Raw genomic sequence first — 15,768 nt, forward strand, 5'->3', positions numbered from 1 at the left:
GAAAACTTCTGGCGGCAAATTCGGACAAATACAGTACAAGAACTTTCCTAATTGTTCAGCTATTTCTCGATATTCCGCTCATATAATTTCTTTTCTTGGCACAATTAATGAAAATATTTGACTGGTAATGTGATTGGTAGCGATCAACCTTTATTTAATACATAATTCTATGATCTTGCTTGCAACTGGTACGATATCCGTCAGTGACATTGCCTTTTTATTTATTAATCTTAACGATTGCGCTTTATTGGGTGCAGCCTTTGTCACACCAAAGTTGTCTGTCATAATGATTGGATAGTTATTTAAGAAACTGCTTTACTATTATGGGCTGCACTTATATTTAGTTAATGTAAATAAGTAGTATCCAGATATTATAATCTGGAATAGTCCATATTATATAAACAGATGCTTCAGAGTCTTTGAATTTTGTGTTGGCGACTCTACGTGTCCATATTTGCGCTAAGTATATTGAGCCGAAAGATAACGGGCACCTGCTAAATAGTTAAAAAATGGCGATGCTTTGTTGACAGATCGATCTAAATTTGTGTTTCATAAAACACTGAAGTGTAGTATTGGCTTAAATAATTCATGTTTATCTTTTGTGTTTTTATTTAACAATGCAGTGTTAAATATTGTGTAGTTACAGTTGAAGAATATATTTTACATTGGTATGAATCAGTACAGTGGCGTTTAGGGAACAAAATGAATATCCAAAAGTTAAAAAAAGTTCCCTGTATGTGTATTCAAGTCAAGTCAAGTCAATATTTATTTATTGTCGGGTACTATCATCAAAAGTTTAACATAAGCTATGAATAGCTTTTGACCGACATAATAAAAAAGCATAATTTATGTAACTAATATATCACACACATCAGTGCATGCAAATAATAATATACAGTACAGCATGTACACTTGAAACAAATAAATAATTCTTATAATAAAATCACAAAAACATATTTGGCAGTTGATAGACATTAGGCTATATATAAAATGAAGGTAAATTAGCATAATTTAAAGCATAAGTTAATCGAAAATACTAATCACAAGGTAATATGACAATGCATTTAGCATGGAAATAAAACAAAAGAAGTCACAATTAATTAACATTATTTAAATCAAAGACACATTGAAAGAGACCAGCTGCCTAGGCAGTCTAAGCTCGCTAGGTCCCATCCAACATATCTTTGATTAAGACATTTTACAGCATGATATATGACAGCATTCTTATATGCAAAATGAGCATTTGCAGTTATCTCCGCTCCATGCCCGGACTAAACTCTTGAAATGATTAAAATTAGTTTCTTCCCTGAAATGTTGCGGAAGGGAGTTCCAGAGTTTAGGGGCACCGGAGCTGAAAGAATTGCACCCATATGTTGTAGTTCTTACAGTTGGGATAGCAGCCATCATCTTATATCTAAAGTAATTCAGTAATTCTCAATAAGAAGGTGCAATTAGTGTCACCGGCGGTTTTGGGCGCGATTTATCAGATTCCAGAATCGTTAATGTATGCATGTAATGTGCTTAATGTTTGTTAAGAACATGTGCAAAGAAAATTATTTGAAGCTTTAAAGTTAGTGAAAAAAAAAGATTTTATATGTGCTTAAATGACATGTTCGCTACTGTCGCCAGAGCAAAAGGCTCAACGTTCCTACATATTAACTTCATATTATTAAAACACATAAGGAAATAAAGTGTTTATTCTCATATAATACATTGACACAACCACTTTGCTCGGTTAAATTACGTCAGTGGGTCAGGACTGAAGTCAAATGCTGCCCTTTAAATGTAGAAAAAACAATGTCGCCGAATAAGGTTAAATGATCCTGGTAATCTATTACAGATTTACACTTTTCACATATTTATCTTAATCAAACATCGTTCAAATCATATGCAACATATCAGTTATTTAGCGAAAAAAGTGTTTGTTACATGTTGTTTTGCACAATGCCGACTGAAGAATTCCATATCAAACTGACATGTTCGTTATCGTACTTTACATAACTTTACAGTCTAGCAGTACTGCTTTTTAACTCGTTGACGCTGAGCCTTGTGCATGAAGTTTTACATATTTAAAAGTTAACATGGTGAAGCTTTCAACTCTCTCAAAACTTTATGGCATACAATCGTTTGAAATGTTCGTTACTGAAATATTCGTTACTCAAATGTAAATAAATGGGTGTATTTTTTTGTACGATCATGACGATTCATTATGACGTCATACTTTCGTCATTTGAGCGGGAAATATGGCCGACGCTTATGTTTTCTTGTCGTAAACAAGTGTTTTACACGAGATTGTTTGCTGGTGCAAAGGTAGGTTCATTTACAGACATCTATTGGCATTTGTTACTTGTGATCCTAAACATTTTTTTCTTTTTAATGGTCATGGAAATCTTCATGTGCATGTACGTAAATACTGGTTAAAGCATGTGCATTATAGTGAAATGTTCGTTACCGCATGGTAACGAACATTTCAAATATTTTGCTGTTGCTACTTTGTTAATCAAATATGTAGTGAACTATGCTTTCTTTTTCTTAACCCTTTTATAAGGTGGTTTAAGATAGAAAAAAAAACCTAATTATACCTGCCATATATAAATAAAATATCAGCAGTTGGCAGATGCTATTCAAAAAACGCATATGCTACATTCCTTTTTATATTGATGGATCGTTTGTACATTAACCCTCTTAAGTCCAGTTATTTTTTATCTGATGTCGTTGAACGATGTATTTTTAATTACTGTGCAGTACAACGGCATGGTTTCATGTTGTTACAATGGCTACATTTTCTTCTTAAGATGAGTAACGAACATTTCAATGTCAGTAACGAACATTTCAAAAAAAAAAATCTTTTTCAGACATAATGGGGAAGTCCAGAGCCGAAATTCAGAAGGCCTATAGGCAAAGGTTAAAAGAAAAAAACAATGAGACGTATCTATCGAAGGAAAGACAAAGAAGAAAGGCAACGTATATACAAAGCAGTCTACTCAGCCGAGCAGAACGTGCTAAGAGAAACAAAAAGAATAGAGACTATTTGAAAACATACAGACAGAAGAAGAAGGTGCTGGAACAAGCAGAGGTAAACAATAATGTCAATGAACATGACGGTCTAAGTACTAGCGGGTACGACAGCTCATCTTCTATAGTGACACCTGAAGCAGGACCCAGTCGATTTGTGGTACAAATGAACTTTCCTGCACGTGCTCGTGGGTCACGAGTTAGAATGCAAAACAATCTCAATAAATACAAACAAAAGGTTAAATCCTTAGAACAGAAATACGAGAACCTTCAAAAGAAGTACAGAAACAGACTGAGAACATTACAGAGATCTAAAAAGGTTCATGGAAATCAACTCACTCCAAGATCAAAGACAAACATGCAAGTAAGACATCTTGGGTTGAATGAAACTCAATCCAAGGCTGTTAGAAAACAACTGTTGTTTAGCAATGTCCTTTGTAAAGAGGTTGAGATTGCGAGAGAGCAGGCACAGAAACACCGTAGACATACTTTGCATAGTCTTATTGGGGGTAAGATCCTGAAGAAGTACAGATGTGTGAAGATGGCGAGTAAACAAACCGGATTATGCAGAAACAAATTAGGTCGTGTTTCGACTAAACGCATATCAAAGAACGGCTAAGACGACGAAAAGAAATTTATAAGAACAAAGAGAAGGTAATTTCTTTTATGGAAAGAGATGACAATAGTCGAATGATGCCTGGGAAGAAAGATTTTAAAAAGGCTGATAATGAGAAGAAACAATCACGTGTCTTGACGGATTACATGTAGAATGTGCACCAAAAGTTTTTAGCGGAAAACCCAACGACCAAATTGTTGCTTGCCTCTTTTTACAGAATTCGACCAAAAAACATATTACTAGCTTCCTTTATAAACAGATCGACATGTCTGTGTACTCGACATCAGAATATGTCTCTCACATTGAAAGCGGCCAGAAACGAAAATGTTAAAGTATCAGTGAATGCAGAAAAAATGCTTGACACTAAGGAAAGCTTCATTAAAGACATAAATGATACAGTGAACAATGACGAAATAGTTGTGAGTCAGTGAAAACGCATTGCAGTTGAAGAAAAGGGAAAAAAGAAAATGGTTATGAGGATAGTGGAACAAAAAATGACAAAGAAGGACTTTGTAGCTCATACAGAAGCTCAAACAGAAGACTTTGAAGCCCATGTAAATCGAGTTAGAGTACAATACGAGGAAATCAGACGTTTGAAAGACAACTTGCCTGAAAACAATGTAATTGTGCAAATGGATTTTGCTGAAAATTATAGCTGCAAAACGCTGAATGAGATCCAATCAGCATACTGGAACATGACAAGTGTAACATTGCACCCATTTGTCATCTATTATCGACCATCTGGAACAACTGACCTGAAATACAAGAGTTTTGTCATAGTGTCTGATGAACTTGCTCATTCCTCCAATACTGTATTAACGTTCATGGAATCTATCCTAAGGGAAGTAAGACTTATCTGCTCGGATGTTTAATGTATTCACTACTGGACAGATAGTCCTACTTCCCAGTACAGGAACAAGTACATCTTTCTGGAAGTTGCAAACCACAAGGAGTTTCATGGCTGTGACGCAAAATGGAATTATTTTGAGTCCGGCCACGGGAAAGGACTGTGACGGCCTTGGAGGAGTAACTAAGAGAATGGCAGACGATGCTGTTAACACTGGAAAAGCAACAATTCAAAATCCCCAGGACTTCTATGCATGGACACAGTCAGAGATATGTAATTTGCAGAACATAAAGTTTCTTTACGTTGCAAAGGGAGAATGTGAGGCGAAGGCTGTTCAACTGAACCAGAAGAGAGACATAAAAGCAATAAGTGGGACAATGAAAATTCATGCAATTACAGGTCGGGGTAATTCTGAAGTATCTGTTCGCGATACCAGTTGTTATTGTTCAGTTTGCATGTCCGAGGAGTTAACATGCGGATCATGGAGAAGAGAAACCATAGAGAAGGTGAAAACAAAAGTCACTAGTGAAACTGAAACTATTGAAAGTGTTGTAGTTGGACTTGAAGAAAACACACCTGAAAACTCAACAAATGGACCGGATACAGTACCGTTTGAAAAAGATTGCTATGTAGCTGCAAAGTATGGTTCAAATTGGTATATAGGTAAAATAACAGACACAGATGAAGAAGATATGGAAGTAGAAATATCCTTTATGGAAAGGAAAAAAGGTTTGTTCCAGTGGCCCAGCCGTCCTGACATTATCTGGATAAAATGTTCAGATATCATCACAACATTAAATGAACCAGTTCCAACCGGAAAGACAAAGAGGCTATTCAAACTATCCGATGGAGAAAAAATGGATGTTGAACAACTTTTAAATGAACAAAGCGAAAAGTAAAACTTAACATGTGTTACTGAACGGAAATGTTTGTTACGACGATGTGACTATGTGCTATGAAATCATTTATAATTGTTTACTTGAACATTTTGCCTTTATTAACAATTACAGACAAGTGCAATGTTTGAGCAATACTCTAAGGGACACTGTATATAGTGTTGGTTTGCATGAATTACATATTGCATATTACCTTGGAAACGGTAACGGACATATCAATGTATAGTTGGAACCATATTATGTCATATATGATGTATTTGATTTAAATAAGTTATCAGTTAAGTTAGTTTAATGTTGTTTTTCTGGTAGGGACCGTAAGCTGCTTTAATATATCCTCTCATGTTTGAATAATCTTCAACATATACAGAAATAGGGACTGTTAAAGAAGATAGAAGCATTTATGTTGGATGTTCGAATTTGCAAAGTATATCAACTGATAAAGTAATTCAAAATCATGGTATTAAAGCTTTGTGAACTAACCAAATGTATTTAAATATGTTGTATTCCCGTTGCATAAGTGTTGTTTAATTGTTTTCCGCAATGTTCAATTAACACATTTTACGAAATGTTCGTTACTTTTTGCCTTATGTTAATAAAAAGCTTTATAAACCAAACTTTGAGCCATTGGTTTCACAGTTACATGCCAACCACTCATTTATGCTACATTTGTATTTTTTCTCGCGAATGTAGTGAGATATATAGAGTTCAAGTTTGGAACTTTCACCATTTAGATAATTAAAATCCTTTTCACATTTTACAACAGAAACGGCGTTGTATTTAGCTGCATGTTTGAGGCTTCCAATTTTTGAAAATAATGCGTTATTTCAATTACATTTTATGTCAAACATACGTTCAAGGCATTATCTGCTTAAAGACTATGTTTTAGCTTGTATTTAACCGTAACAAATCAAATTTAAACATATTTTAAAAAAGAGAGTGTCATGTAACGAACATTCTATAATGAAATATTGATTATCATGGTCACTATTTTCCGATCCTTAAATTGAGGTAACACAATGTTGTCTTGATGAGTTTATTGTTATTTTCTTGTTGACAAAGGTTCAAAGTTATAAATTCTTGTTATAATAAAATTATAAGAACATATTTGAAATTTAGTTATTTGCCCCGCCGATTTGCACCTGCCTATTGAGAATTACTGATTATATTGTGGCTAAATCTGGAAGTGCCCTTTAATCTGTTTATATTTATGAAATTTGATCTAGTAATGTGTAAACATGTATAAAAAAAACAGCAGAATTGTATATTTGAAAGCACCAAAATCTAATAATAATGTAAATATTCTTACAGATGTCTGTGTATTGCTGTTTAAACTGTATAAAATGAAATCTTGCCAAGCTACTTAATTCTTGGCTTAACAACTTACACCTGGAATTAAATTCCAGTTCAAAGCTTTTTTTTAAATATAACAATAACAATAGATAGAACTCTACAAATACTTGCAATAATTTAGAAATACTTGCCTTCTTAATCTTAATGGGTTAGTTGCTGTATCTTATGGTTACAACTTATATAGGGGAAGGATCAAAAGAAGTCAATGCGGCGGAGCATGCTACTCAGTAAACAAAACTATTTCCAACTATTATATATATTTTATTATTTATTTGTAGGTGTACAGTATGTGGAAAAAACTGTTTGTCATTTATCAGGGCTTTTTTTCTGTTGTGTTTTAGCCATTATGCTATATAATAAATGTTATATATATTAAGCTATATTTTCAATGACAGAAAGAGTATATTTTTCCAAAGTTGCATTTTCAGAGGAAAAATTGGTTCAATTTGACTAAAACTTGACAAAGTCAGAGACATTTATAGCAATTGAAACTTTTTTATTAATTGATCAATTCTTCTGTATCGTTCACTTTTATTCATGATTTTTTTTTTGCAATTTCTAACATCTACAATAAAAAATTCACAACTTGAAGGGTATGAGTCATCTTCCCCAAATAAGCTTCGCCTAAATAAAGCATGTGTATATATAGAATTCCAATACTTGGTAACCTACTGCTGATTAAATTAGTTAAATTATAAGTTTGATATATAGCATTTAACAGTTTACATGATTTTTAAGTCTTCATAATTACTTTCAGAACCAAGATGAACAGAGAAAGCGAGATAGCGAGGCAGTTGCAAGAATGGACACAAGAAATGCACTTCAACTTACAGTTGTCCCATTCAGCAGCGTGATATCCAGAGAAGTTAAAAGTGTATGTTCCATTTGCTGTTATGATGTTGGTAATAGTTTCTGTAGTGTAATTTTAGCTTCAAAGTTAAGGTTTCATTGAAGTAACCCAAATACCTGATGACTAGTAAATTTTCAATACTGTAACCATGTATTTAATAGCAGAAAGCGCAAACATATTTAATGATTGGTGAATGCTAAAAGATTTACTGTGGTGAACTATAGTCTCATAAGGTAGAAATACCGTATTTTATGCTCATTTCTTTCTAATTAAACTCGGTGTCCTTCATAAGAACCATTGTTTTGGACATTTATTCATCCTTTTTGGAATATTTAAACAATATTCATAAATTGTGTAAATCTTATCTGGGAGTGCGAGTGCATCTTTAATGGCACAACATAATTCAACACAAAAATAAGTTAGAGCGGTCATGTACCCAGTTAGTATTTTGACAATTTTGTGAAGATAATTTGTTTTTCTCTCTTTTTGCTGCCTATTTTAGTTGCTAGTTTAATTATGGTTTGATTGTAAGTTCTCTGCTTTTCAGGATGTGTAAAGGGCCAGGAGCAGAATTCAGTGTATCATGGCCCGTTATGCAATATCCACCAAACTTGATTGACCGGCCATTAAACAGTAATTATCTGCTTTAAAACTGCAGATTTGTCATTATCAAATTATTAATCATTGCAGGTACATATGAATGCCAGCAGACATTGAAATTTTGCAAAACAATAAAATTTTATCAATTTATATCCTTAAAGCTGCACTCTCACAGACTGAACCTTTTGACATCTTTTTAAACTTTTGTCTTGGAACAAGTCAATTTTTGCGAAAATCCATGGAAACCAGTTATATAAGACTGCTGACAAAATATTAGATCGCAGATTTTTATATTTAAGTTCAAAAATTGATGTTTTATGCATTTTTCTTAAATCGTTAGTAACGGTTTAAGCCATAAAACATTAATTTTCGAATGGAAATATGAAAATCTGCGATCTGATCTTTTATCAGCAATCTTATAACATTGGTTTGCAGATATTTACGCAAAAAATTGATCTTTCCAAGACAAAAAATAAAAAAGTTGTAAAAATGCTAAATCTGTGAGAGTGCAGCTTTAAAGCTTATTGCTTGACTTCGTTGTTTAAAGCATACTGAATGATACTGTTTGTATTTTTTATAATTATTTTAGCAATTCCATTCCAACATGGTGCACAGAGAAGGGGCCACAAACTGCGAACACTGCGCAGTTCCAAGTACCAAGTTAAGGTTTGTTAATTTCCCCCTTCCCCCCGAAAGGTTTTGGCTTAGGGATATTGTTTGGCGATGTTTTGCGAATCATTTTTATTCTATATAGATTAATTAAGACTAGAAACATGAAAGCAACATCTATCCAACATACATGTAGAGGAAGACCAAATGGTTGAGTTAAGATCAGCTTGGAAAAAAGAGTGGTAGCAGACAGCTTTATCACAAATCACAGATTAGCATGGAAATGCTGCTAAAAGAAATGACAACGGTCATATACTGTACAACCAATATTTTTATTGAAGGAAGAGAAGGCCCAAAACTCACTTGTAATGTACAAAATAAATGTCTGAAATATGACCTCTGAACATAATGACATGAATGAATTCTAGTAATGTAGCTTGTTTTTAAGACGATATCATGCCCTCTATTAATCGTCATGGAAGGGATAATCCGATGTTTCTCCCAAGCCTCGAGGACAATTTAACACTGCAAGATGACATTGTTCATGTCACAGGTCTTACAATGGTTATTTATATGATAGCATTTAGATCTGTCCATTTGTTTGTATGCCAGTCATTTTTCTATAACGCCAACAAAGCAAAGTCTGGGAATTTGTCAATTTCCTGTGACAGCTCTTGTTAATTATCATATTACAAACAAGGATTATATAAATATGCATGCAGTTTTGTAACATAAGATGTTAAACTGCCTGCCACAATGCTTCATAGAGCACAAGTGAGGAAGTATCACTTGGTTTGTTACCATCAACTTAACTACTCCATTATGAGTATAATTTGAGTTACAATTTAAAGCAAGGCTTCCCATTCTTACGGCAAAAAATGGCCATATAAATAAAGCATTGCTCCGAGTACCTTTCCATATTATGTTCATTTTTTTTTTGCATAATGATGTCTGAACCTGTATTGACTTTTTAAATTCCATGTGATACTATATTTAAGATGGATGAATTTTGTTTTATCATAAATTGCTTTTGTTTGTAAAATAGTGAATGTGTATTTCCTTCATGTTTTTCAGATACCCCTTGGTATAGTATATCATACGTCATCATTACAGTGAAAACCAGACCAAGGATGTGACTGGAATACTACAACATTCCCATGACTTCATTCCAAATGACAGAATGGAAAAGGACATAGAAACTGTTATGATAGGGTAACAAAATGAAAGCTATCATCAGCAATTGAATCAATGTGTAACACCTTATAACATTGTTTTATCTTGACTGGCCTATGTTCAGGAACATTGGTTTATCTGTGTTGAATGAATATGCTAATGTTTGGTGAAGGAATATCTATCTATTAGGACATTGTCATCCAATTGTTTAATTGTATTTTTAGTGTGCAGTTTAATCCTGATATATTGGTTAGCTTTGCTAAAAATGAGTGAAGACACTTGAATTGCAGGGAAGAGGACTCGATGATGAAAAGCATACTAGCTGGTGGCGATGGACTTGGAATTGAAAAATGGGACGCAAATGATGGTCTCCCTTTTTGTTGGAGATTCCACTACTTTCTATTTTTAGTAAGAAGGGAATAAATTTTAATGGGCTTGGTTCACGAAAGTACATGGATGGCACCGGTTTTCACCATATTGTAAATTTCCCATCCCAGCATCATTTTCACTGTTTTTACAAAGAATAATTATCATGTGTTTTTGCTATATATATATTTTTTAAAAATATTGTGTTTTTGCGTTAATAATTTCAGCCTAAAGAAACCATACTTTTACCAAAATGGTCGTTTTTGTGCCGTGTTTGTGCCGTTTTTTTTAGATTTTGAATGTGGGGGCATTTCTCACCAGTCATAATATTTTTACAACAACCTCTGCCCTACACCCCAAATGCAATATGAAAAGTTCGTAACTGGTGAACGCTGCCGCCACATTCAAAAAAAGAAAATTATCGCATCCGTTGGTCGATTTTAACTTTTTCTGGAGGGCAAATCAGGCATGTGGAATTGTTATGCTTTTGAATTGTTTGCAGTTTTCCACGCATGTGCTGTATATTTGAAATAAACATATATTATATTGTCAAAGAAATGATACTTAAACAGTTAAGAAAACAACATCAACGAAAAAACACTCTCCCGACATATGACGATTCCATAGCATATTTTATTTCCCACTATTTTTCTTTGCGGTAAAAAGAAAAATGCGTCTGTTAGCAGCTTTCAATGTCACAACGATGTAAATAAAGTAGACACTTCGTTTATATGGTAATATTATAAACACCTTAATTAAATACTTCTATAACATACATTCAACCTACTGGCCTTTTGATTTTGCACCATAAATTGTTAAATGTGCCTTTTTTAAACGAATAAATATATAAGTACGTCTGTCGCTATGTTCTATTAATAACACGAGTTATTTTGTTCGCACGAGGTGATCATATGTTTAATTATTTAAACTGTACATGTATTGAAAATGTACAAATATGATTATTACAACATTAAATATATATTTTGAAATTAATAACACTTGATTGCTGATTAAGTTACGTTTTCAATGTAATTTAAGGATCTGATAAACTCTACTTGGTACCCATGGGGTATTGGTGTAATGGATAGAGCGCCTGACTACAAAGTCGGAGTACGGTGGTTAGAGTCCCCCCAGGGTAACTATTTTTTTTTTTAATTCTTCACTTGTAAAACATTTTTAATTTTAATATCGTTAATGATCAAGGAGAATCATTCATTGTTATTATTATTATTGTTATTTATACAATAGGAGTGAAACAGATAATTAAAAACAATTTAAAAAAAAATTATTTTTTGCTGTTTTTATTGCATGATAAAATATACATTCATCCGTAATATTTCAGATGCCAGGAGTACGGCTTCCATTCCAGTGTGTTGTATGTAAAACACGGACAAATCCAAAAAATAGACGTAAAATAAATTCAGAACTTAAGCAACTGATACTTAAGCGCCTGCCAATTGAATTGAAGGACACTGATGTACTCTGCAACAAATGCCGTATAAAGCACTTTTACAAGCTATCACCTGTTGAAAATTTCGATAATAAACTCATTGACCAAAGTGACAATGAGGAATATCAACCTCCAGTATCAAAGAAAACCTCATTTGCTAGCCCTCCATCCGTTAGACTGAATATCCCCTCAACACCCAAATCTCATTCACGGTGCTTTATTTGTAAGAGACCTGGACCCAAGCTTATAGTTGTGCCATCAGAGGCAAGATTCACAGCTTTTGTTCAGCGGAATGTAATCATCAAAAGTGGCACAAGATGCTGTCCGGTCCACATGGATGAATCCCAAATAAAAGATGAAGCCCTCCAATCTGTCAAGGCATCTGAATCTGCATTTGTAAACCGTGCAATTGTGTTGGAACTATTGAACAAGTTGAGGGCATCATGTAACAAGACCCAAAAACGATTTGACTTCAACACGCTGAACAATGAGGAATATGTTGATCTCACCGGACTTAACAAGGAGGCCATTCGGGATATTTTTGCTGGTGTGGAGGGACGTATCCGTAACACCCCTGTCAGAGATATTCTCACAACAGTCGGAATTTTTTTCTTTAAATTAAAATCAGGACTTTCAAATACTATTCTGTCAATTATATTTGGTATTTCCAAATCAAGTGTTCGAAGAGCAATCGCTACAACAAGACAAACTTTAAAGGAAAACTTTTTACCTCTCAATTTAGGATTTAACCATATTTCAAGGCAAAAAGTAATTAATCAACACACACGCCAACTCGCCCGATCGTTGTTTGTTGATGAAGCTGGAGACAGTTCACGTCTGATTTTAGTTTTGGATGGAACATACATATATATCCAAAAAAGCCAAAACCATCATTTCCAACGCAGGTCATACAACATGCACAAGGGGAGGCCACTTGTTAAGCCAATGGTGATTGTAACAACAAGTGGCCATTACATGTCTGTACTTGGCCCTTACCTGTCTGATGAAAAGAACAATGATGCAAAAATCCTCAACCATATCATCAATACAAACGTTGAGGATATCAAATCGTATGTCCATCCTGGTGACATATTTGTGGTGGACAGAGGGTTTAGGGATTCCCTGCAGCTATTAGAGGTAGGGCAGATGTATCAACATATTTATCAATAGTTTTCACTATGATATTTTGTTTAAAAAGATGTATCTATAGGAAAGAAAAAAAAAGTTATGTGATTTGCCCTTTGAATCTATCTTTGAATTCGATTTCCATTTCATATAATGAGCAGCAAAAGTTTATATTTCTTTAATAATATAAATAATCAATATAATGTTTATTAAACATACATATCTTTTTTTAGGATCTGGGAATACAGTCAAAGATGCCTTCATTTTTGCCAAAAGGTGAGACCCAGTTCCAAACCGAGGTCGCCAACACTAGCAGGCTTGTCACGAAGGTATCAATCTTCTTTTATTATTTCAGGATCTTAATTCATTGCACATGCTTTATAATCGTAAGTAAGGGCCAAGTCCAGCACCATAATGACACTTCTAATAAATATGGTATGATATATATTAAAGCTGCACTCTTACAGATTGACCGTTTTGACAACTTCTTTTTTTAGTTTTTTTATTTTCTTTTAATTGAGCCAATTTTTGAGTTAATGTCGCGAAAGTAGAGATATGATACTGCTGACAAAAAATCAGATCGCAGTTTTTCATATTTAAGTTAGAAAAATGAGGTTAAAAACTTTACTAAAGCTTTAAGAAAAAATCTGCTTTCCAAACAATTGAGATCTGTTACATTGTAAGTTATATGGCCCAATTGAAGGCATTCATGCCAAAATCAGCTGATTCTGAGACAATAATTTGCAAAAAACTTATCAATCTGTGAAGGTGCAGCTTTAAAGCTGCACCCTCACAGATAAACCAGTTTGACATTTTTTTTTACAATTAATGTACGTAATTTGATATGATGTCCTATAAGTACCGGCTGTGTATAAACAATTGAAAGGTGTGTGAATATGAATATCATTATGAATAGTATTTCCAATACAAATATTGAACATGATTTAGTAAGGAAGTAATTTAACTATATTTTATTCAACTGTAAGACATTCATATATACATGCCAATTGTCTGCATTTTATTTGAATCACAAAATGACAGAACTGACAATATTCAAGCAGATTGTACTTTAAGTTGGACATTCATATCGGTGTGAAACTGCCTTTCTTATTTAGCTATAGTCATCGCCTTGTTGACAAAATGTTCTCATATTAAATGTTTTTAAAGGGACTATACACCAGATTGGCACCAAAAAAAGTTTTTTCAGTATCGAATCTCAGGACAATTATTTAATGAAATGTTGCACTCTTTGATATCATAATTGTAAAAAAATAATAACCAAAATGTAAAAAAAAAATCGAGTCGGAGACCGGGTTCGAACCGGGGTCGCCAAAATTGCAGTCCAGTGTTGTATCCACTGTGCTACGAATGTTTACGCTATATGGTTTGAATATTTAAGACATATACCTAACTTGGTAATATCACGTGATAACATAGAAGAGCCAATCACGCATAAGAGAGGAATTCTACTAGGTAGACATACCTAATAAACTTTTTTAATGGAAAAATACGAAAAAAACTGTTAGTTTCAATGCATTGTACACATCAATACCAAGTTTAAGTCAGTTTTCGACAATTTTCTTTTTATTTCGCTATTTCATCATACAGTGTATAGCCCTTTTAAAAACATACTTTTAAACTTCAGATCAGATGGGTGGTTGAGTCTGCCAACGCACGGCTCAAGAGATGGAAATACTTAGACAGAGTATTACCTAACAGCCAGGTTCCATTTATTGGCGACTTTGAAACAAATATCTTCCGCCACTTTCATCTTCATGCTCTGATGATGACAGACTCGCACAACATATGCTGCAGTTAGCAACTCGAGAACTCTCTGAAAACTGAGATTGAGGAGAGCAATCTCGACAAAAGTCGAGCCGTGTGGGTTCCAGTTTCTGACACTGATCTTGAAGACTTCCCTCGTCTCACTGAGGACATACTACGGACCCTCACATGTGGTGTCTATCAGTTGAAGCTTTGCCCTGGATACATCCAAGAACACCTTGAGGGCGATGAAGACATTCGTGTACATAAAGAAAGAAGTGGGCTGATTCGTGTGCGTTTACAAAGTCGTCATGTCTCGGCGAAACAATACAATCTTTGGATTAAATTCAACAATTATGAAATTCTTGGTTGGTATTGCAAATGTAGATCTGGTTCAAGGATAGTTGGAATGTGTGCACACTGTGCAGCAGTGATTTGGTACTTGGGTTATGGAAAGCACAGATTTTTGGGTGCTCTTGGTGTTCGTGACTGGAGTGAATATGTTGATGATGCTAGTGTTGTTCCACCAACAGTTGATAGTTCAGACTCTGACAGCGATTAAATGGCGCAGCATTTAAACAGCCTACAAACATATGCTAATGTTCTTTTGAAGGATAAACTTTATGACTTAGTGTTCATGTTTCAACAGTTGTTATTTTGCATCAGAAATGCTTAATGGTAATTTATATGAATAGACTATACAAAGTCCATATTGGGAATTGTTAAGTTGTTTTTATGTCCAGTTAGCTTGTCATTTTTAATGAATTAGTACTTTAAAATATGTTTTCTCTAAAAGGTACTCTAAATATTCATTACCAATATAATTCAAATGCTTTAATTTGTTGTTTATATAATTATATTTACACAGAGTAAAATGAAAACTATGAAACAAATTTTAAAAACATGTATTACAACAGCTTTTGTCATACTCACAAAAATCCATATATGAACTGTAAATTCATATTGTTCCATTGTTACCATAGCAACCATCATACAGCTATGTTGTAAATGACATGAAATATTATCACTTTATCTGAAGTATCAATTTATAATATATCAATGCAAAATATCAATATAAAATTACATATTTGATTAATTTAACATATA

The 15,768-nt window shown here is 33.7% G+C and overlaps 1 pseudogene; it reads left to right on the plus strand.

Moving 5' to 3' along the window:
- Positions 1-15,689, plus strand: LOC128233848 (uncharacterized; annotated as a pseudogene).
- Positions 15,690-15,768: the final 79 nt, after the last annotated feature.

The sequence above is a fragment of the Mya arenaria genome, chromosome 5 (genome assembly GCF_026914265.1).
Source record: "Mya arenaria isolate MELC-2E11 chromosome 5, ASM2691426v1".
Classification (NCBI taxonomy): Eukaryota; Metazoa; Mollusca; class Bivalvia; order Myida; family Myidae; genus Mya; species Mya arenaria.